The 24,109-nt window shown below is 45.9% G+C and overlaps 1 protein-coding gene across 1 annotated transcript in view; it reads left to right on the forward strand.

The window, feature by feature from the left end:
• LOC145361375 (zinc finger matrin-type protein 4-like) overlaps positions 1–24,109 on the forward strand; it is a 193,974-nt gene that overhangs the window by 75,847 nt on the left and 94,018 nt on the right. The window lies entirely within an intron of this gene.

The raw sequence follows: 24,109 nt of genomic DNA on the forward strand, positions 1-24,109 counted from the left end.
AGTATATCCTTTCTCAAGGGGCAATTTAATATGGCCAATCCACCTAACCCGCATGTCCTTCAGATGGTGGGAGGAAACACACGCAGACACAGGGAGAACGTTCAGACTCCACGCTGACAGACAGCCGAGGCTGGAATCGAACCTGGATTCCTGGTGCTGTGAGGCTGCAGTGCTAACCACTGTGCCGATCAGATGCCCCTCAGCAGTAAAACACTCGATCAAAAATTATTTTATTATGTCCCACTTTTTTTTCAAATTATGATGGTGCGCAGTTTTTTTTTTAAATGGTACATATTTGATGTGACTTGTCAAAGCGATGCTTGAAGAGCTAATTGTCACCAGCTGTTCACTCAAAAGGTAGTGAATCTCTGGAATTCTCTGCCTGTTGAAGTGGTGGAGGCTGCCTCGTTAAATATTTTTAAGTCGCGGGTTGATAGGTTTTTGATAGACAAGGGAATTAAGGGTTATGGGGAAAAAGGGGAAAGTGGAACTGATCACTTCAGATCAGCCATGATCTTATTGAATGGCGGGGCAGGCTCCAAGGGCTAGATGGCCTACTCCTGCTCCTATTTCTTATGTTTTTATGTTATCGTAATCATGCTTTCCAAGATTTAATGGATTAAAGAATGGTATTTGAAGATAGGATTTTGACAGGATGGTTGTGGAGAGGGTGTTTCTTCTTGTCAGAGGATCTAGAACTCGGAAACACTCTGCCTATGTCAATGGGGACAAAGTAGAAAGGGTTGAGAGCTTCAAGTTTTTAGGTGTCCAGATCGCCAATAAACTGTCTTGGACTCCCTTGCAGACACTATAGTTAAGAAAGCCCACCAAAACCTGTACTTTCTCAGAAAACTAAGGAAATTTGGCATGTCAGCTATCGCTCTCACCAACTTCTACAGATGCACCATAGCAAGCACTCTTTCCATTATATCACAGCTTGGTATGGCTTCTGCTCTGTCCAAGATCGCAAGAAACTACAAACGGTCATGAATGAAACCCAGTCCGTCATTCAAACCAGTCTCCCATCTATTAACACTGTCTACACTTCCTGCTGCCTCAGAAAAGTAGCCAGCATAATCAAGGACCCCACACACCTCGGACATTCTCTCTTCCACCTTCTTCTGTCAGGAAAAAGATACAAAAGTCTGAGGTCATGTACTGACTGACTCAAGAACAGCTTCTTCCCTGCTGCCATCAGACTTTTGAATGGACCGACCTCACATTCAGTTGATCTTTCTCTACACCCTAGCTATGACTGTAACACTGCATTCTGCACCCTCTCCTTTCCTTCTCTATGAACGGGATGTTTTGCCTGTATTGAAACAATACTCTTCACTGTATACTAATGCATGTGACAAAAAAATAAATCAAATCAAAATAGGGGTCAGTGCTTAAAAATGAAGGGTTGCTCATTTCAGAAAGATGAGCAGAAGTTAGTTTTTCACTCAAAGGGTCAGGAGTGTCTGGAACTCTCTTCCTCAACCAGCAGCGGAAGCGGAACTTTTAAACATTTTGAAGGCAAAGTGGATAGCTCCTTGATTAACAAGGTGGTGAAAGGTTACAGGGTGTACAGAATTATGATGGGAAGAGATAGAGTGAACAGGATAAAATTGTTTCCCTGAGTGGAGAATTCTTGAACCAGGGGACATAGATTCAAGGTAGAGGGGACATGAGGAAGGACTTTATTAAGCAAAGGGTGGTGGGTGTCTGGAATTGGCTGCCCAAGTTGGTGGTGGAGGCAGAGATCCTAAACTCTTTTAAAAAGAACCTGAATCTACACCTTCCCTGCTGTCATGTACGGAGCTACCTGGCACTAAGTTGATCTTTCTCTATACCTGAGCTGTGACTGTAACACGACATTCTGCACTCTCTCCTTTCCTTCTCAATGAACGGTATGTTTTATCTGAATAGCACGCAAGAAACAATACCTTTCACTGTATACTCATACATGTGGCAATAATAAATCAAACCAAGTCTTGAATACTGTTAGCTACAGGACTGTGGGCTGCATGCAGGAAGGTGGGATTAGAAAGGGCACCCAGATATTCTCAGGCTGGCATAGAAAAGATGGGCCAAATAACCGCCTCTGTTCTGTAACTTCTCTAAAATTGTATCGGTAGGTGGGAATACGGAGTTGAATTTACAAACAGGTCAGCCATGATCTTGTTGAATGACAGAGCAAGCTCAAGGGGCCAAGTGGCCGTCTCCCGCTCTTAATTCATGTGATATCAACTCATAAGTTATCTCTCCAACAAAGCAGCCTTGGAATCGATATTTCTTTTCAAGATTGATTGCAGATTGTACGTTATCTCTGCATACTTAGTACATTGGACTTTTGGTTTATCACATAATGAAAGGGTACCTCTTCCGACGGATGCAAGGCACAGAATTCTGAACTTAATTCCCTCATGGGCACGGTCTACCACAGCAGAACTCTACACTACACCAATGTGGAAACCTGTCTTTGTGCACCCAGATTGCCTCTTGTGTTTCAGAGATCAATAAATTCGTAAGCCACTGCGAACATAATGCAACTGCCACTCTTCCACCCGATATATTCTCCACATGTTTAGCTAAATGACACCGGTGCAATCATATCCTCGCTGCTGGCAGGAAGACTGCGGCATTGAAATGCATGAGTTGTTAATAAGGGAGCCTCCAGGTCAGCATTCAATATTTAACAGCTATCAATGAGAACATCTCTTCTGAAGGGAAACAAAAACAGATTCGATTGCTCTGTCAATGTCAAGTAGCATCAACTGGAAGAATAATTTCCTCTTCCCCACGAGGAGGGGTTTCCACTCTTTAACTCCTGCGCATAAGCACCGGTGAAAACGAATGGCATTAAAGAGATAAGTCTGACACAATATTAATTTGTCAGGTGCACAGTGGTTAGCACTGCTGCCTCGCAGCACCGGGGACCCAGGTTCGATTCCTGCCTCGGATGACTGTCTGTGTGGAGCCTGCATGTTCTCCCTGTGTCTGCGTGGGTTTCCTCCGAGTGCTCTAGTTTCCTCCCACAGTCCAAAAGACGTGTTGGTTAGGTGTGTTGGCCGTGCTAAATTCTCCCTCAGTGTTGCCAAACAGGTGTCCGAGTGTGGCGACTGGGCAAATTTCACAGTAACTTCATTGCAGTATTAATGTAAGCCTACTTGTAACATTAATAAACTTTAATTTAAGCTGATTTCGTTCATGATTTATAACAAAAGTGGAGCATGTAGTTATTTGAGTTTAAAAGTAAAATCTGCTGGTTGATTTTATTTAGCTTTAGTTCACCTTCATCTATCGTCCCTCCGTCAACTCATCGGTCAGAACATTGAATACAGGAGTTGGGATGTCTTGTTGAAGTTGTACAAGACATTGGTAAGGCCACACTTGGAATACTGTGTGCAATTTCTGATCACCCTATTATAAAAAGGATATTATTGAACTAGAAAGAGTGCAGAAAAGATTTATTAGAATGCTACCGTGACTTAATTTCTTGAGTTATAAGGAGAGGCTAGATAGACTGGAATACTTTTCTCTGGAGCGTGGGAGGCTGAGGGGCAATCTGATGGAGGTCTATAAAATAATGAGGGGCATAGATCAGCTAGAGAGTCAATATCTTTTCCCAAAGGTAGGGGAGTCTAAAACTAGAGGACATAGGTTTAAGATGAGAGGGGAGAGATAGAAAAGTATCCAGAGGGGTAATTTTTTCACGCAGAGGGTAGTGACCGTTTGGAACAAGCTGCCTGAGGTGGTAGTAGAGGTAGCTACAATTTTGTCTTTAAAAAAGCGTTTAGATAGTTACATGGGTAAGATGGTTATGGAGGGATATGGGCAAATGCAGGCAGTTGGGACTATCTTAGGGGTTTAAAAAAAGACGGTGGCATGGACAAGTTGGGCCAAAGGGCCTGTTTCTATGCTGTAAACCTCTGTGACTCAAATTCATCTTTTCTCAGCCCTGATCTCATTCAGCTGTCTGTACAGATTTCAGATAGAGCAGAACAAAAACACAAACTTCAAAGTCTGACTGGCATCGATAAATTGAGCAGCCTGTCAGGAAGTTACCCAGTTGGATGATGGAGTGGAAACCTGACATTGCTGACTAATGTTTGTTACGTTACATGGTCACGTCCTTGGAGCTGTTTGCAAACCACCTCCAACGCACACAACCTCTCCGAAGTGTACAAGCAAGGAAGGCACATTAAATATTCGTTTTGACAGGCAATTTTTGTTTTAATTTACTGTCAACAAATAACTTCTGTCAATAACTGGTGCTGTGGCCCTCAATCTCAATGCCCGAAGAAGCAATGCGAGGTCTACAGACATGGCTCATCTCTCCTGACAGTTACCCTGTTAGCTCCTCATTTTGTTATTTTATTGAGATCTGAATCAGCAATGTACCTTCTTAACTTTCATAAACCAGTTCTCATTTCTGGTTGTAAGTTTTCGGAGGCAGAAGTGCCTTCATCAAAATCCCGTTACTTACAAACTCTAAAGCAGTACACAGAGTGCTACAGTTAGTCGTCTATCTCCAGGGGCGCCAGAGGAACTGACACTCCTGATTAAATACAAGGCACAAAGACTCCCTGATTGGCCCATCGATTGGCTCATTAATCAGGGAGTTCATACTCCAATAGGCCAACTGCAATGGCTGATTGAAGTCATTACACTGTCTAAAGAAGGGAAGGCACGAAAGACCTTTCGGTACCAATGATAGGTGTGTGAGATTAACCTGGGTAAATTTCTCTGACTTCCTTTCGCTGTCTGAGGTGAAACACCAGGCTGCTGCAAAACAGCTGAAGTTAATTTATTAATGTCACGAGTAGGCTTACATTAACACTGCAATGAAGTTACTATGAAAATCGTCCAATCGCCGCACTCTGGTGCCTGTTCAGGTACACAGAGGGAGAATTTAGCATTGCTCATGCACCTAACCTGCACATCTTTCGGACTGTAGGAGGAAACCGGAGCGCCCGGGGGAAGCCCCACGAAGACATGGAGAGAACGTGCAGACTCCACACGGACAGCGACCCAAGCCAGGAATCAAATCCAGGCCCCTGGTGCTGAGAGGCAGCAGTGCTAACCACTGTGCCACCACGCCGCCCTTGTAATGTAATGACATGTATCTGAGACAGTTGTGTTACGCCGATGTAGCTGACTGATTTATCCATTTCCGAAACTCAGTAGGCAGTTTTCAGGACTGAAAGCAGATTCCTACGTCACTGGCAAGTGCCCAGGACTTCTAGTTGTATAGACTGAGGGAATTCTTTGCCTTGGCTCAGTGAGGAGAGGTAACTTCCTTGTTTCACGTGAAACCAAAGATCCAACATAGTAAGTTTGTACTGATTTCCCAGAACACAAAGCCTAGGGTTTTCAACCAGTCTGCAACGCTGAGACTGAGAAAGATTTAACAACAGGTGGAGCAGGGAGATCATGACCCAGCCAGGGTCACTGTCTTGCACATTCTCCTCGTGTCTGCATGGGTTTCCTCCAGGTGGTCCGGTTTCCTCCCACAGTCCAAAGACGTGCGGGTTAGGCTGATTGGCCATGCTAAAATGGCCCCTTAGTGTCCTGAGATGTATAGGTTCGAGGGATTGGTGGGTAAATATGTTGGGATATGGGGGTAGGGCCTGGGTGGGATTGTGGTCGGTGCAGACCTGATGGGCCAAATGCCCTCTGTAGGATTTCTATGATTCTATGATGACTGTGGGAGAAGACCTGTCCCTCCATGGTGCAGTCCTTATCGACACCAGTAGGAAGTTGTAAATTCTGCGTGAAATGCTCAGCATTTAGAGAAAAAAAGAGGCCCTGGCTCTGAAGTAACAAAGTGAAGTGAATGAATCAGGTGGATAATAATGATCAACGGTGATTCAATTGAAATTATATGTAATTATCAATCTCAAAAGGTAAACATGATATTAATGCATCAATTACTTTATTTATTCATAACCCCGCCTTGTGTAAACAATGAACACTACAGCGAAAAAGAATTGTGACTTGCTTTCCCCTCTCTTTTCACAAACTCTAGCTGGCGAGTTCTTCTTGGGCACTTGTATTTTTCACAAGCGCCGAGGCACCAGTTGAACATTGACAGGCAACTCAACCAACGACAGGTCAAATTCAAACGCGGAGTCTTCGCTGAGTCTTTCCCCCCCCAACTCCTTGGTCAATCCAAAGACAACAATGCCAATTTGGCATGGGTCAAAGTGCTATACCAACTCTGAGATCTGCAAACTCAACCCTCAAATCACCTTGATTTGCTTTGACTTGATTTATTATCATCACCAGTATTGGGATACAGTGATAAGTATTGTTTCTTGCGTGCTATGCAGACAAAGCACACCATTCATAGAGCACAGAAGGGAGAAGGAAAGGAGAGGGTGCAGGATGTAGTGTTACCGTCACAGCTCGGGTGTAAAGAAAGATCAGCTTAATACAAGGTAGATTCATTCAAAGGTCTGATGGCAGCAGGGAAGAGAAGCAGTTCTTGAGTCGGTTGGTGCGTGACCTCAGACTTTTGTATCTTTTTCCTGATGGAAGAAGGTCGAAGAGAGTATATCTGGAGTGCATGGGGTCCGTGATTACACTGGCTGCTTTTCCAAGGCTGTGTAGACGGAGTCAATGGATGGGAGGCTGGTTTGCGTGTTGGACTGGGCTACATTCACAAGCTTTTGTAGTTTCCCAGAGCAGGAGCCATACCAAGCTGTGATCCATCTTGATTGGATACTTTCTCTGGTGCATTTGTAAAAATTGGTCAGGGTCATAGTGGACATGCTAAAGACCCAGTGATTAAAGAGCTCTCTCCACTTTAAGTAGGAATTATTATTATAAATTGGCTTTACGGGTACCCTTGTATCTCCTCTGGTCTATTAAGGCTCGGCTGCTGGCTTTAACAGGTCTTGTTTGACATTGCTGTTATGTGTATAATACAAATGTGTTGAAGCCACTGGATTAATAGATCATTTTAAACCCTGATAAAATTAGCTTTTATTGCACACGTACACACAGGCAATTGAATTTTACCCAGTTTTCTATGTAACGAAGTACAAAGTAAGTCTTCCTCAAGGGCATGCCATGTCAGTGCCAATGTTCCCAGGAAATGTCTCACTATTGCATTCCAGGGTAGCCAATGGCCTAGTGCTATTATTGCTAGTTTATTCATCCAGAAACTCAGCTGACGTTCTGGGGACCAAGGTTCGAATCCTGCCACAGCAGATGGTGGAATTTAAATTCAGTAAATAAAAATTGGGAATTAAGGATCAACTGATGACCATGAAACCAAAGCCTATTTGGTTTGCTGATGTGCTTTGGCGAATGAAATCTGCGGTCCTTCCCCAGTCTGGCTGATGTGTGATAGTAAGAAGTCTCTCAACACCATGTTAAAGTCCAACAGGCGTATTTGGTAGCACAAGCCACAAGCTTTCAGAGCTCCTTCATCAGGTGAATGGGAGTCGTGTTCACAAACAGGGCATATAAAGACACAAACTCAATTTGCAAAATAATGGTTGGAATGTGAGTCTTTACAGGTAATCAAGTCTTAAAAGGTACAGACAGTGTGAATGGAGAGAGGAGTAAGCACAAGTTAAAGAGGGGTGTATTGTCCCTAGCCAGGGCAGTTAGTGAGATTTTGCAAGCGATTTTCCAAGAGATTTTGTTCAGGTACACTGAAAGAGAATTTAGCATGGCCAATGCAGCTAACCAGCATGACTTTTGGACTGTGGGAGAACACCAGAGCACCTGGAGAGAACCCTTCAGTGCAGAAAGAGGCCCTTCGGCCAATCGAGTCTGCACCAACCACAATCCCACCCAGGCCCTACCCCCATATCCTTACATATTATTATCCACTAATCCCTCTAACCTAAGCATCTTAGGGCACCAAGGGGCAATTTTAACGTGGCCAATCAACCGAATCCACACACCTTTGGACTGTGGGAGGAAACCAGAGTACCCGGAGGAAACCCATGCAGACACAGGGACAGTGTGCAGACTGCGCACAGACAGTGACCCAAGCTGGGAATCGAACTCGGGTCCCTGGTGCTGTGAGGCAGCAGTGCTAACCGCTGTGTACAACTTGACCAGTCATTGTGGGAGGTAGAGAGTCGTCAACACTGACATGGATATGCATGTGGTATTTTCCAGGCAAATCCCAACACGCCTGGCACTTTCCCAGCCGTGGGTCAGGAGTTTGGGAGCTGGCATACTATCGGCAACCTTTTCAGCAATTCTGTAATAAGAATGGATCTGTTGGGGGGCGGAAAGCTGCAGCAATCTTGTGGATCATCAGTGCAATTGAATGCCAAAGTCAAGCATTAACATTTTATACAACACAGCTTATGAGCCAATTGGAATTAGCTGCACAGCTGCCAAGGACTCTTAAGTGTTGTACCTTTCAGAATGTAGGTTTACAACTATCGTCCACAGAAACCATGCTACAATTAATCAGCTCAAAACGTCATGTTATGCCGTGTAAGCAGTTACTTTTCGGAAATCTTCCTTCCAAAAATCAAAATGAAGAGTTAGGAGGAAAAGGAATGATGTTTCTGTCAAGGGCCACTGCTTTCCATGATTCCTGAAGCTGGAATCTGGATGCTGAATTTCTTACACTGGAGATGAGAGGTGCTTCCGCTGGGTTGACTCATCCTCCAGACTTTCCTGTGTGTGGCATTTTGTGTAGGAAGCCCTGACTTGCGACTCAAACTGTGACAGATAGTGGAACCCACGCATTTTGCACTCTGTGGCATAATGCACGGGCAAATTAATGGGCTGTGACACCAACTGCTCTTAAACAATGCTGCTTAAGTGTTGAGTTTGCTGAATAAAAAATAAAATCAACATAACAGACACTGCTGTGTTTCGCAATTAAGTACTGGTCCCATAAAGGTAAGAATTTGTGTGATATTTGAACTGGGGCTCTGAAATGGCTTTTGCAGAGCTCTGGCCTCATTCAGGGTACCTTGGGCTGCCCCCTGCCCTGCGTTGACCCCCCCCGACCCTTCAGCCAACCATAACCACCACCCTGTCCACCAATCCTTCCTTACCTTACCAGGGATTGAATGCAGTGATGCCGAGCAGTGACCAGGAACCAGCGCCCCCCTCCACCCATTCTGACCACAGCCATGTAAATAGCAACATCATGGAATTCTGGCTAAGATCAGGCCCAAGATGGGGTGCAGTGCCTTATCTTGTCAATTTGGATCTTGTACATTTCTCTTGCGGGGACCATAAACTGGATTCAATTTGAATTTGGGTTTTGGAGCAAGCAAGAAGGTGGATTCGGTCGTGCCTGAAACTCTCTGCGTAAAGGCTTTGTAACTTTAAGAATGGAGCAAAAATTTTTTTTTTAAACTCTGCAGAAGTCATGGTCGTATCATTGAGAGGAAGGAAGGAGTTAAAATCCTCGTACGCAGAGTCTCAGACCATTCTCTATCTGCTTTGGCTCTGCAACAGGTGGTACTCCTAATGCCCAGCAATTCTTTTGGTTCATTCCTGGGGCATGGGTTTCGCTGGCTGGCCAGTAATTATTGCCCATCCCTAGTTGCCCTTGTTCAGAGGGCAGTTGAGAGTCAACCACATTGCTGTGCCTCTGGAGTCACATGTAGGCCAGACCAGGTAAGGATGGCAGATTTCCTTCCCTGAAGGACACGAGTGAACCAGATGGAGTTTTTCTGACAATCGACAATGATTTCATGGTCACCAGTAGATTCTTAATTCCAGATACTTTTTTTTTGAAATTCAAGTTCCATCTGGTACAGCGATACTGTAGGGCGGCACAGTGGTTAGCACTGTGGCCTCACAGCACCCGGGACCTGGGTTCGATTCCCTGCTTGGGTCACTGTCTGTGTGGAGTCTGCACATTCTCCTTGTGTCTGCGTGGGTTTCCTCCAGGTGCTTCGGTTTCCTCCCACAGTCCAAAGGACATGCTGGTTCGGTGTTAAATTCTCCCTCTGTGTACCCGAAATGGCGCAGGAGTGCGACGACGAGGGGATTTTCACAGTAACTTCACTGCTGTGTTAATGTAAACCTACTTATAACGTTAATAAAGAAACTTTTTTTGAATCTGCCGTGGTGGGATTTGAACCCGGGTCCCCAGAACATTAGCTAAGTGGGTGAATTAATAGTCTAGCGATGATACCACGAGGCCATCACACGTGGTCATGTTGAAAATTGTGGGGACATCACACAGCTTGTTCCGACAATTAGCACCTTATTAAAATGACCTCCCGTGGCTAGGTGGGCATGTCGGACACTTGTTTCCAACATGCAGTGGGGAGGGAACCTGCAGAACTGCGGAGTGTAATCCGCCTGAACATTTTGAAAATAGATGTGACTAATTCTTGAGTGGTGTGGGTTGAGGAGGTGAGGGGTGGCGGGGGTGGGGGAGTGGGCAGACAAGCTGTGCCTCCCAGATGTAGCGCAGCTGGGAGATCCACATTCACTGCTGGGTGGTGTTTAAAAGAAAAATTGCACTTCATTGCAGTCCAGAATAGATGCCAGCTTCCTTTCACCATCAAAAGGAACATTCAACCATGAAACAAAACAAACAGGAAAGAAAAACCTCCAGTCTTTTAATAACACAAATCATTGAAACAGAAAACTCGAGGGTGACCTCATCCCATCTGTTCATATACTCAATTTAAAAAAAACAGCCATTAACCGCAGTGATAAATAGTCATGGCCAATAAGCGGCGTATCCAAGCTCTGAGCACCCGAGGAAGTTTCATAGCTGCATTGAGTAAAGGGTTACGGTGCTTCAGACAAACAGAAGTATTAAACATCTGCTTTTGTGTTTCTCTAATTGTGCAACACCACAGATTTAATCCACAAGGTTCCAAATCCAAATCTGTTTCCCATTTCTCATTGTCTTGTTTTAGGATTTTTTTTAATTTTATACTTTTAATTGGATGCGGTAGCGTTACGGGCGTGCAGTTGAGCTGCAAAATGGTATCCTAGCCAAAGCAGGAGACCACAAACGTGGCCACGGTCGCTTGGGGAATTAAAATTCAGTGTTAAAACTGTGTTAGCACTGCTGCCTCACAGCGCCAGGGATCTGGGTTCAATTCCCGGCTTGGGTCTGTGAGGGGTCTGCACACTCTCCCCGTGTCTGCGTGGGTTTCCTCCGGGTGCTCCAGTTTTATCCCATAGTCTGAAAGATGTGCTGTTTAGGTGCATACGCCAAGCTAAATTCTCCCTCAGTGTACCCAAACAGGTGCCAGAGTGTGGTGACTAGGAGATTTGCGCAGTAACTTCATTACAACTACTTGTGACTAGTAAATAAACTTTACTTCTTGCTTTTACAAGTGAGCAAGAGGCTGGGAGACTATTGTAAAAGTCCGACTCACTTGTTAATCTCCTCCGAAGGAAGGAAACTTGCCTCCCTCTCTCAGCCTGGCCCACATCCAACTTCAGCCATTCACCGACTTGCATTACTTTGATCTGCACTTAGAAGTGTCCAGGTGAGTGACTGATAGAATCTCTACAGTGCAGAGAAGGTAATTTGGTCCATCGGGCCTGCACTGACTCTCTGTCAGAGCGTCTTACCCAGGCTCCCACCCCATCACTGTAACCCCACACATTTTCCACGGCTGATCCACCTAGCCTACAAATCTTGTGATACTAAGGGGCAAATTAGCATGGCCAGACCACATAAGCTGCACATCTTTGGAAACCTACGCCGATACGGAGAGAATGTGCAAACTCCACACACAGGCCGGAATCGAACCCGGGTCCCTGCTAACCACTGTGCCACTGTGACTCGGTTGTATCAACCCGCTACGTCCGATTCAAGTGCCCCACAAGTCCAAAGATGTTCAGTTTTGGTGGATTGGCCATGCTAAATCGCTGCTTAATATCCCAAGATGTGCAGGTTAGGGAGATTATTGGGGTAAATTTGTGGAGTTACGGGGTTACAGCAGGGGGTGGCCCGGGTGAGGTGTTCAATCGAAACGTTTGTGCAGACCCGAAGAGCCAATGGCCTCCTTCTGCACTGTAGTGATTCTATAAAAAGTTCTAGTAATTAAGTGCCCTAGTGAGCGACTCAGTTGTGTCAATCTGTTGCCCTCCTGATCAGGAATGAAGTCCAAAATCGCCTCCTTCAGATTAACTCAAATTTAAAGTTTATTTATTAGCCTCACAGTTGGCGCTTAAATTAACACGACAATGAAGTTACTGTGAAAATTGCCCCTAGTCACCACACTCCAGCGCCTGTTCGGGGTACACTGAGGAAGAATTTAGCACGTCCAATACACCTAACCAGCACGCCTTTTGGACTGTGGGAGGAAACCAGAGCACCCGGAGGAAACACACGCAGACACGGGGAGAACGTGCAGACTCCTCACAGACAGTGACCCAAGCCTGGAATTGAACCTGGCTCCTAGGCCCTGTGAGGCAGCAGTGCTAACCATTGTGCCCCACTACAGTTGGGGCCCCACAGCTCCAACTAGTGCGACGGGCAATAAACACTGGCCACGCCAGCGATATTTACACCCTGAGATCAAACAAAAAATTTATAATTTCTTGTTGTCGTGTCTTCTTAGCATCTTAAAGCCAAATTGAAAAATGAACTCTGATTTAAGTGTTGAATTATGGTTTATTTTCACATTAGAATTTGGCCTCCATTAATATTACAATTCTGACAGAAGCAGTTCACTTTTTTTGCCTTTGAAAGAAATGGAGCTAAACAAAGAAAAATAAATCCCCAAGGTTTTAATTGTGGTAAACGCAAGGGAAATCCGAATTTTTAATAGTTCCAATGATTCAGTTCCCATCTGCCACCATAGTCATTCAACTCTCAATCACATGTCATTTGTAATGAGGGATCTCTGCTGAGTGAGTTTTAACCACTTCTCCTCCTGGCCACAAGGTGGAGCAGCACTGTTACAGGTAGTGAACAGAAATGAAGGCACTCCTGGTTCAAGAGGCACTTTCTATTGGCTGATCACTCTAGACAAGTTGCAGTCGTGAGTTCAGCGCAGAAGACTGATGCACCCTTACCATCAACATATCCAAAGTGGCAACAAAGAATTGTAATGACAATCAGTAAGTTCAAATTATCGGTTGGGTGTTTGACACTCTTCCCCTCACCCCCACAACCTAATTTTCGAATCATGAATGTGCCTTTGCCTCACTGTGTGTCCAGTTAGTGGTGTGTCAACTCTTGAAGGTGAAAGTCGCTGTTTTCTGAGAGATAGTTTAGTGGTCAAGTCTCCAGTGGACTTTAGTGGTCAAGCCTCCAGTGGGAAAATGTCCTCAAGTCCATGTGGTCAAGTAAGGAGATGGCTGAGATATTACAGCCTCGCTCATCCCAAAACTGTAAAATCCCAAACGAGGTCAAGGGACCTGCCCATTGTCCACTCCTTTCCCATTTGATTCTTGTGGCCTAGGGGGATGGTAAAATTATGGCGCAGGTGTCCAAAACTTGGCAGTTTTGTGGGGTGCATGTTACTCTCTGGCTGGGGATTTGATGGTGCGTACATGTTCAGCAAGCTAAGAGCAATGGGCATACATCAAAGTCTCTGGTGATCTTGTTAGAGCCATAAGCTTTCATCCACCAAGAGGTAAGAGTTACATCTCTACTCCATTCTGGTCTTGTGGAGGGTCAGCATAAATGCACCCTAACATTGTCTTTCCAACATGCAGAGTTTGTATCTTGCGAGCTACAACATGTGGTATGTAAGGCCTGCAAAAAGGAAAACAAATTTCCTTCACCCTATGAGTACGATCAGGCATGGTGGCGCAGTGGTTTGCACTGCTGCCTCACAGCGCAAGGGACCTGAGTTCAATTCCTGGCTTGGGTCACTATCTGTATGCACGTTCTCCCCGTATCTTCCTCTGGGTGCTCCGATTTCCTCCCACATTCTGAAGGACATGCAGGTTAGGTTGGTTGGCCATGCTAAATTGCTCCTCAGTGTCAGGGAGGTCAGCAGGGTAAATATGTGGCAATAGGGTCTGGGTGGGATCGTTCTCGGTGCAGGCTCGACGGGCCGAAATGGCCTCCTTCTGCACTGTAGAGATTCTATAAGAAGCAGAAACACCGCCCGAGGTGAACAGATTTTTATGTGGTCGGCCCCCCCCTCACCACCACCACCACCACCACCCCCACCCACCCCTCACCACCACCACCTGCTCCAATTCCCATGGTGGGCGGGACAGGAAATTCTCCCCGTGGAATCACACAGTTCAGAAAAGGCCCTTCAGCCCATTGAGTCTGCACCAACAATATCGACCAATAAAGGCACGCTAATCCCAATTTCCCACGCTTACAGAGTCATGCAGTGCAAAAAAAGAGATTTGCAAAGTATCTCTTCCCTCCCCAGGGGCCCTGGCCGGACTTACGTTGATGAATTAGTTGAGCCACGGTTTCATGAAAAATGGTATGTTCACAGCCCCCAATTAATCTTGCCGACTGCTTAAAAATAATGTCCAAAATTTAACACCCTTCAATTATTTCGAAAACAGGTTCTCCGCCAATGCGCAAGTGAGGAAAGAAGGGGAGGGGGAGGGGGTGCGGAAGGAGCCACTCGGCAGATTCTCATTGTTGGTTGATAATCAATTATAAAAGCAGAAACCGAATCATTTTGGATGCCAGATGAAATTAATGTCTGCTTTCTGACATTAATACAGTCAGTTCAGTTAAATAAACCATTGCCAGCACTCAGTGGAATGAGAGCCATGTATGATTCATTGTCTTGGGACTGAGTAGGAGAACCAAAGGAGCCAATAGCATCCATAAGGAAAATACTCCATTCTATAACATGACCAATCTGTTTGCAGTGGCTGCCCTGCCCTTGGTACTGTCTCCAGATGACCGTGACAAAATTATCCAGTAATAAGCCTAGCTTCTCCAGCCCCTCCACATAACTGAAGTCCCTCATCTCTAATACCAGTCCAGTGGATCTCCTCGGCACCATTCGGGCTCCTTCTGCATTGCAGGGATTCTGTGATAGACTTGGTGTTTGATAATTGCTTTTTTAACCAAGGTCCCACCGCTTGGAAACATTAACAGGCACGGAAAAGTGGGGAAGCCAGTTTGTTTGAACTACCAACGTAGTGAAGTGTTGCTTTGTGGCCCCTGCCAACATTTCTAGGATCTTGGCTGGTCCTTCAGAAACAGGAAAACTACAGGAGCGTGCAGTTTGACGAGGATAGGCAGCGCCTGTGGTGGAAGAAATGTCTTATTCAGACTGGAGGTGTGCTCAGAATAACTGACACGGTGACAATATGCTAAGGTGCATTGGGATTCTGTGCATGAGTTAGTTGAATTACTTATGCAGGCTGCAGTGGGCCAGAGTGTTCATTGTATTCTGCACACTTCTCATCTTCTGACAGAACCTGCTGCCAAATTATTTTGGGAATTCCTGATGTTGATTCCACTCTGGTGTGCGCTTTCAGCAAATTCCCTGCACGGTTAGCTTTTCATTCTTGCGTTTCTTTATCAAGCGTCGCTTTGATCCGCAATTAATCATTTTATAATTGTCGTTTCGCTCGTGTTGGCTTTACTGATATTACTTTGAAATGTTGCTGGGAGTGTGGCTCAAAAGGTGCCTCTGGTACCTCGCCCATTGTCTGCCTGTCAGCCAAGGGGACGGCCGAGTGAGGGGGCCACTGTGCCGTGCAATCATGAAACCCCTAAAGTGTAGAAGAAGTGTGGAGGATAGAGCATCAGATCCAGGTCCTCCCCTCCGCACTATCCCTGTAGCCCGGCGTATTCACCTTGGCTAATCTTACCCGACCGACACATCTTTGGACTGCAGCCCGGTTGAATTGTGGATCGAGCACTCAGCTGCAGTATTGTGTCCAGTTCCGATACCTAAGAAGGACGTCAAGGACTTGGAAAGTGTGCCAAGGGTGTGAGAGATGAGGGACTTCAGTTGTGTGGAGGGACTGGAGAAGCGAGGCTTATTAGCCCTGGCACAAAGAAGATTAAGGGAGATTCAACAGGGATATTCTAAATCATGAAGGATTTTGATAAAGTAAGTCAGCAAAAAAATGTTTTGAGTCACAGACGAATCAGTAAGCAGCACAAACAAATTGAAAACAATTCGATAAATAACCAGAACCAAATTGGAGGAAAATGATTAGACATCAAGTTGTTACGATTAGGAATTGCCTGAAAACATGGGCAGCATGGTGGGCAGAATGGTTAGCACTGCTGCCTCGCAGCTCCAGGGACCCAGGTTCAACTCCAACCGCGGGTCACTGTCTGTGTGGAGTTTGTACATTCTCCCCGTGTCTGCGTGGGTTTCCTCCAGTTTCCTCCCACCGTCCAAAGACATGTAGGTTAGGTGGATTGGCCAATACAAATTGACCCAAGATGTATAAGCTTCATGGATTATCCACAGTAAATACATGGGGTTATGGGGATAGGGTGGGAAAGAGGGCCTGGGTAAGACAATCTATCAGCAAGTCGGTGGAGACTCGGGGGTGGAATTGAATGGCCTCTTCTGCACTTTAGGGATTCTATGGTCGATGCAGACTGCATGACAACTTTCTAAAGGACACTGGATAAATAATTGATAATGAACTATTTGCTGAGTTAAGGAAAAAAAAGTTTGACTATTTGATAACTCTTCCGAAGCTCCTTTGTAGCCATGCCAGGCCAGATGCTGCTCATTTTACAGAGGAATGAGAGCTAATTGCTATTCTTCACTTGCCCAATCACCCGAGCTTGAGAGGATTGGCCTTAGCTGTTTTGTCACTGATAGCACCTTAACTTTGATGAAAGAGACCAGGATTGTGCAGTCTGAGTGACTTCGCAGCTCATTAGGAAAGGCAGTTTCTCATTGAACCACCAGGGGGCCTCAGCATATCCCTCTGTGGCTCGTGGTGGGAGTTGGTTGATAGGGTCTATCACTGCGATCAAGACAGTCCAGTCCTTCTGACACAGAAGAGAAAATGTTGTATTTAGTTTACAGAGAAAAACGTGCTACACCTCATTAGTTAGACTCGAAGTTTCTAGGTATTCAGGTCATCAGCAATCTGGCCTGGTGTCCCCATGCTGACATGACAGTTAAGAAAGCCCACCAATGCCTCTACTTTCTCAGGAGGCTAAGGAAATTTGGCATATCTGCTACAACTCTCACCAGATTTTACAGATGCACCATAAAAAACATCCTTTCCGGATGTTGTCACAGCTTGGTATGGCTCCTGCTCTGACCTAGACCGCAAAAAATGACAAAGGGTTGTGAATGTCGCCCAGTCCATCACGCAAACCAGCCTCCCATCCGTTGACTCCACCTACACTTCCCGCTGTCTCGGAAAAGCAGCCAGCATAATTAAGGACCCCACGCACTCCTGACATCCTCTCTTTTGCCTTCTTCCACCAGGATAAAGATATAAAAGTCTGAGCGGACATACCAGCTGACTCAAGAACAGCTTCTTCCCTGCTGCCATCAGACTTTCGAATGGACCTATTCACATATTAAGCTGATCTTTCTGTACACTCTATCAGTATCTCAAAAGCTGGGGAACCCACGTCCGTGTGTAATGAAACCTCTTTGTGAAGATTTGTAACGTACAGATCATGGGATCCATACAGTGCAGAAGGAGGCCATTCAGTCTGCTCCTACTCTCCCATAGAGTATCTTAGCAGGCCCATCCTCTGTCCTGTAACGGTAGCTGCAACAGTATATTCTGCACCCTCTCTTTGCCTCTCCCATGTGTACTCGATGAACAGTATGCTTTGTCTGTATAGCGTGCGAGAAATAATACTTTTCACTATGTTCCAGATGGTGTGACAATAATAATTCAAGTCAAATCAAGGTGATTTGAAGATCGAGTTTGCAGGTCTCAGAGCCAGTATAACACTTGACCCATGCCAAATAGACATTGCTGTCTTTGGATTGGACAAGTACGGGTGGAGACTCAGCCAAGCTTCCGCATTTGAATTTGATCTGCCACTGGTTATGTCACCTGTCAATGCTGAACTGGGACATGAGTGCTTTTAACGCTTAAGAAACAATACTTTTCACTGTATGCCAATACACATGACAATAGTAAATCAAATCAAATCAAAACCTATGCCAGAATTCTACCGCCTCGCCCACCCGAGGCTTGTAAGATTCCACCCGAGACCAACAGGGAATGCCATCCTGCAAGCTATGTCGGTAAAATTCTGGCATTAATGTGGCTGAACACCACCGATTCTCCTGCTCGATCCATTAGTTGTATTGTCTGTAAGTGCCAGCAGTTTGTTTCATATCCTGTACATCTGGTATTGACTCCTGTTCAATTGTAGGAATGGGAGTAAATTATTGTGCCCCTTGATCGTGTTCTGTCATTCAGTGGCTCGTCTGTCTCATCACCTACGGCGACATCGGGAACTGGAGCATACAGTGGGCATCAAAATCACATTATTTAAGTTTGGAATTTTCTTTTCCCTTTACTTCCTTATTCATTGTTCCCTCCTGAGTCGCGGTCAATTCTGATTTTTCTTGATGACACTGGGGCAACCCAATATCTTCCTCCAGGTTTCTTTAGGATTTGCATGCTCCACCACTGCTCAAAGAGGAAAGGACCATTTCTTAATAGTACCCAGTGTGTGTAACATAAAGGGCAGGATTTTCCACGCATCCCTGCACTGTGTTTTGCAGCCGTGGAGGCAACTCCCCCTGCCTCCCCCATTGGCTGGTCTTGGGATCTACCAGTCCCCTCTGCTGTCAGCAGGATTCCCCATTGTTTGCCCTCTCCTCTGCTGGGGAACTCATGTTCCATGTGTAATGATACCTCTTTGCAAAGATTCGTGACGTACAGATCATGGGATCCCTACAGTGCAGAAGGAGTCTGCTCCTACTCTTCCACTGAGTATCTTACTAGGCCCATCCTCTGTTCTGTACTAGTAAACCCATACATTTATCCCACTAATCCTCTAACCTACACATCTTTGGACACTAAGGGTCACCTAAGGGGCGGCATAGTGGTTAGCACTGCTGCTTCACAGCACCAGGGACCTGGGGTCAATTTCTGGCTTGGGTCACTATCTGTGTGGAGTTTGCATGTTCTCCCTGTGTCTGCGTGGGTTTCCTCCAGGTGCTCCGGTCTCCTCCCACATTCTGAAAGATGTGCTGCTTAGTTGCGTTGACCCGAACAGGAGCCTGAGTATGGTGACTAGGGGAATTTCACGGTAACTTCATTGCAGTGTTAATGTAAGCCTACTTGTGATGCTAATAAATAAACTTTAAATTTTAATTAACCTGAAGGAGGGGATTTTGGACCTCACAGTGATCAGTGAGGTAGCAGGTTGATATAACCGAGTCCCTCACTAAGGCACTTTCCATAGAATCACTGCAGTACAGAAGGTGGCCGTTCGGCCCATCGGGTCTGCACCGATGCTTCGATTGAGCATCCTACCCAGGGCACCCCCGCCCGAACCCGTAACTGCACATATTTACCCCACTAATAAATAAACTTTAAACTTGAATTGAGCATGGCCAATCCATTCTAACCTGCACATCTTTCAATACTAAGGGGCAACTTAGCATGGCCAATACCCATAACCTGCACGTGATTGGACTGTGGGAGGAAACCGGAGCACCCTGAGGAAACCCATGCAGACACGGGGGTGGGGAGAATGTGCAAACTCTGCACAGTCACCCAAGCCGGGAATCGAACTGGGGTCCCTGGCGCTGCGAGGCAGCTGTGCCAACCCCAACGGTGCAGAGGAAGTCACTCCACCGTTTCCGTTTGTTCTTTTCCCTGGTAGAATTGTGATGGCATTTCAAGTTCCATGGTTGCGACCAGCCAGAGTGAGCGTGAGCTCATCCCTGCATTCCTTCATCAGCGGGACATATGTCTTTCACTCAGCAGTGGAACATCCTCGGAGACAGATGGGGGGGTGGTGGTGGTGGTGGTGGGTACTCATGGCAGTGAAGAAAGTCATGCTGCTCAATCTCTTTTGCAAAAACATGTCTCACCTCCTTTCAGCACTGTCACGGACAGCAGGCCAACAGAGAGCGTAAAGAGCAGTGGGGGAATCAAAGTCCCTTTGTCTACTACATAATAAAAAAAATAAGTAGTTTAAAAAAAACATATGGAACACATTCACACGTTGTTAAACGGCAACAGCCTGAAGAGGAACACTGTCAAAATGGTTCCATTGTGTAAAACAGTCACTCGTTTCTCATCTTCATGATCCGTAGTAAAAGGAGGAGAGTCACTCTCTTCTCCCTCCACCTCCCTATTTGAATTTGCTGCTGGCTGCAAATAATTATCCTTCAGGTTAGTGGTTAACTCTTTGCAACTGTACGCTATCCTACTGTGCTAAAACCTATTCACTTCTGCAGTGTTTTTATTTCCCCGACTGTTGCATCCTTTATTGATAAGTGATTTTTAACCAACCCCATATGCTTGGTGACGGTACAGCCGCTCCAGCCGTGTGATAATGAATTTTATTTTGTGTGTGTAACAAATGTTTGGTCCCTCCCCAACCTGTCTCTTTGTCTCGAGCTCATCCTTACTGCAGCATTGTAAAGTTTCAATAACCAGTAACTCTGTTGATGGAAGGTGCGACAAACTTCTCCCGTCCACTCCCTCTTCTTAATATGAGTAATGACTGATTCTTCACCCCCAAACCACACACACACACACACACACACACACCCCCCCCCCCCCCACCCCACACCCCCAGCAAGAATGCCAATCCCTATTGGGGTGCTGTTTCACAGGGTGCTGGTCACCTTCACAGTGGGACAGTTCTTCATTGCTTGAGCTCGCACAGCATGCATTGGCACATATCATCTTAGTTGCCAAGGTCTTCCTGTCCATCTCACTCACAAGCGTGCACGCCCACACACACACACACACACACACACACACACACACACACACAAAACTATCAGGAGCAGTAATGCTTGCCCATTTCACCCACTGGCCCAGAATTGCCGAGGACAACCATAGCAGGGAGAGGGAGTGCGGCCAGACCATTCTCTGCATGGAGGTGGTGAGGCCAGTTCATTGTCTGCGGGGGTGGGGGAAAATGTATCTTGGAGAGATGGGGAGTGGGGGGGAAATGATCGCTCACTGGTGGGGGAGCAGATGGATCTCTGGTGGAGGGGGAAGATGGATCTCTGGGGAGGGGGGGTCCACTGCCACTTTCCAGGCCATCAGTGGGGAGAGGGCAGAGGTGGCAATTGGTCTGGGGAGTGAGGGGGTGGATATGAGGGACAGTGATGTGTATGGGTACTTGGGGATGTGGGGGGTGGGTGGATAAAGGGGACAGTGTTGTGTGTGGGTAGTGGAGGGGTGGATAAGGGGGCAAGTGGACGGGGGGGGGGTGAAACAAGTGGATAAGGGGGACTCAAGCTTTCCCTTGATGCCACTGTTTCCCCAGCATTAAAAACTGAGACCTGCTCATGATATTAGCATTAAACATTGCCCTCCTCTGTTATTTGCTCTGTTAAAATATTGAGTGTTGAGTGTTATTGAACGTTCATGCACAGATGTCACAAAGGAAAACCTGCGGCAGAAGCCTTGTGCTTTTTCCCATTTTGGCTGTGATGATCAGACTGTGCAGGACAGCTCCATAATGGTCACCTTAGTGTCACATTGCCTTGGTATTGGAACATCAGTTTGTTTTGCATGTTGGCCTCTTGTTAGCCATTGAGTCTTAGCTGACTCTGTTAAGAACCTGTGTTCTGACCTGAAAATCTATTCTTCAATTCACTCAATTTTGGTTTTAAAGAGTAGTTCAGATTTTCCCTTTGGGAACATCATCTTAACAGCTATCACAAGCAAACCAGTACCTTTCTTTGTGCATCTCCCTGCAAGTCCTTTTTTTGGGTGGGTTGTCCCTTATTATGGACTTTAGTAAGGCGTTTGATAAGGTTCACCATGGAAGGCTTCTGCAGAAAATGCAGATGTATGGGATTGAGGGTGATTTAGGTAATTGGATCAGGAATTGGCTGGCGGATAGGAGACAGAGGGTGGTGGTTGATGGTAAGTATTCGTCATGGAGTTCAGTTACGAGTGGTGTGCCTCAGGGATCTGTTTTGGGGCCACTGCTGTTTGTAATTTTTATAAATGATCTGGATGAGGGTATAGTTGGGTGGATTAGTAAATTTGCTGATGACACCAAAGTCGGAGGTGTGGTAGATAGTGAGGAAGGGTGTCTTAGTTTACAGGGAGACTTGGACAAGTTGCAGAGCTGGGCCGAGAGGTGGCGGATGGAGTTTAATGCGGAGAAGTGTGAGGTAATTCACTTTGGCAGGAGTAACAGATGTGTAGAGTATAGGGCTAACAGTAGGACTCTGAATAGTGTGGATGAACAGAGGGATCTAGGTGTATGTGTACATAGATCCCTGAAAGTTGGGAATCAAGTAGATAGGGTTGTTAGGAAGGCATATGGTGTCTTGGCGTTTATTGGTAGGGGGATTGAATTTAGGAGCCGCAGCGTCATGTTGCAACTGTACAAAACTTTGGTGCAGCCGCACTTGGAGTATTGTGTGCAGTTCTGGTCCCCACATTATAGGAAGGATGTGCAGGCTTTGGAGAGGGTGCAGAGGAGGTTTACCAGGATGTTGCCTGGTATGGAGGGGAGGTCCTATGAGGAGAGACTGAGGGATTTGTTTTCATTAGAAAGAAGGCGGCTAAGAGGGGACCTCATTGAAACATATAAGATGATTAGAGGTTTAGATAGGGTGGACAGTGATAGCCTTTTTCCTCGGATGGAGAAAGCTAGCACGAGGGGGCATAGCTTTAAATTAAGGGGTGGTAGTTATAGGACGGATGTCAGGGGTAGGTTCTTTACCCAGAGGGTGGTGAGGGATTGGAATGCCCTGCCTGCTGCAGTTGTAAATGCGCCTAGTTTGGGGGCGTTTAAGAGATCCGTGGATAGGTTTATGGATGGAAAGGGTTTGGTTTAGGTTAGAGGGTCATTGCTTTTTAACTGGTCGGCGCAACATTGTGGGCCGAAGGGCCTGTTCTGCGCTGTAATGTTCTATGTTCTATTGTCCAAAGATGTGCAGGTTAAGTGGACTAGCCTTGCTATATTGTCCCTTATTGTCCAAAGATGTACAGATTAGGTGGACTGGCCATACTAAATTGTCCCTCCGTGTCCCAAGCTGTGAAACATTTCCTAATGAGAGGTCATAACAAAACTCCTTGCATTGACACCATTAGAACATGGAACAGTACAGCACAGGAACAGACCCACGATGTTAAAACAAATTAAACTAATCCCTTCTGCCTGCCCTTGATCCCTGTGGAGTGGCACAGTGGTTACCACTCTGTCTCACAGTGCCAAGGACTTGGGTTCAATCCCTGGAGTGGATCACTGTCTGTGGGGAGTCTGCACGTTCTCCCTGTGTCTGCGTGGTTTTTCTCCAGATGTTCCAGCTTCCTCCCACAGTCCAAAGATGTGCAGGTTAGGTGCATTGACCATGCTAAGTTCTCCCTCAGTGTACCTGAACAGGCAAGTGTGGTGACTAGGAGATTTTCATAGTAACTTCATTGTAGAGTGAATGTAAGCCTACTTGTGACTAATAAATGAACTTTAAATGTCTCTTTATTCTTTGCATATTCATTTGTTTATAGAAAAGCCTCTGAAACGCCCCTGTGGTATCTACCTCCACCACCACCCCTGGCAGCGCTTTCCAGACACTTACCACTCTGCGTAAAAAAAAAACTTGCCCCGCACATCTCCTTTGAACTTTCTCCCTCTCGCATGCCCCCCAGCATTGGACATTTCAGCTCTGGGAAAAAGATTCTGACTATCAAATCTATCTGCCTCTCAGAATTTTATGGACTTCTATTAGGTCTTCCCAACATGTATTCTGTAAGCAATTAAGTTGCCAATTTCTATCCTACACCTGTGCTGACTCTTGGACAAACCTGATTTGAGATATGAGCCAGAATTTTACAGCCCCACCTATCACGGGAATCGGAGGGGATTTCACAGTTTCCAAATGAGCAGGGATGTAATATCCTGCCCGTGGACTCCTTGATTGCCTGTCCTTCTTTTTCACTTTCATCGATTCATCACTGTCCTTGGGAGACAGCTTGGTACATTCTCATGACATTTCCATTCTCTGTGTCTTACTCATGCTGATGTGCAGAGAATATGGGAAAAAAAAACAGGAACAAAGGTTTTCAGAATTAAAAAAGATTCTGAGAGGGTCAGCAGTAAAAAAAAACT

The sequence above is a fragment of the Carcharhinus amblyrhynchos genome, chromosome 34, assembly GCF_965287045.1.
Source record: "Carcharhinus amblyrhynchos chromosome 34, sCarAmb.v2.hapA, whole genome shotgun sequence".
Taxonomy (NCBI): Eukaryota; Metazoa; Chordata; class Chondrichthyes; order Carcharhiniformes; family Carcharhinidae; genus Carcharhinus; species Carcharhinus amblyrhynchos.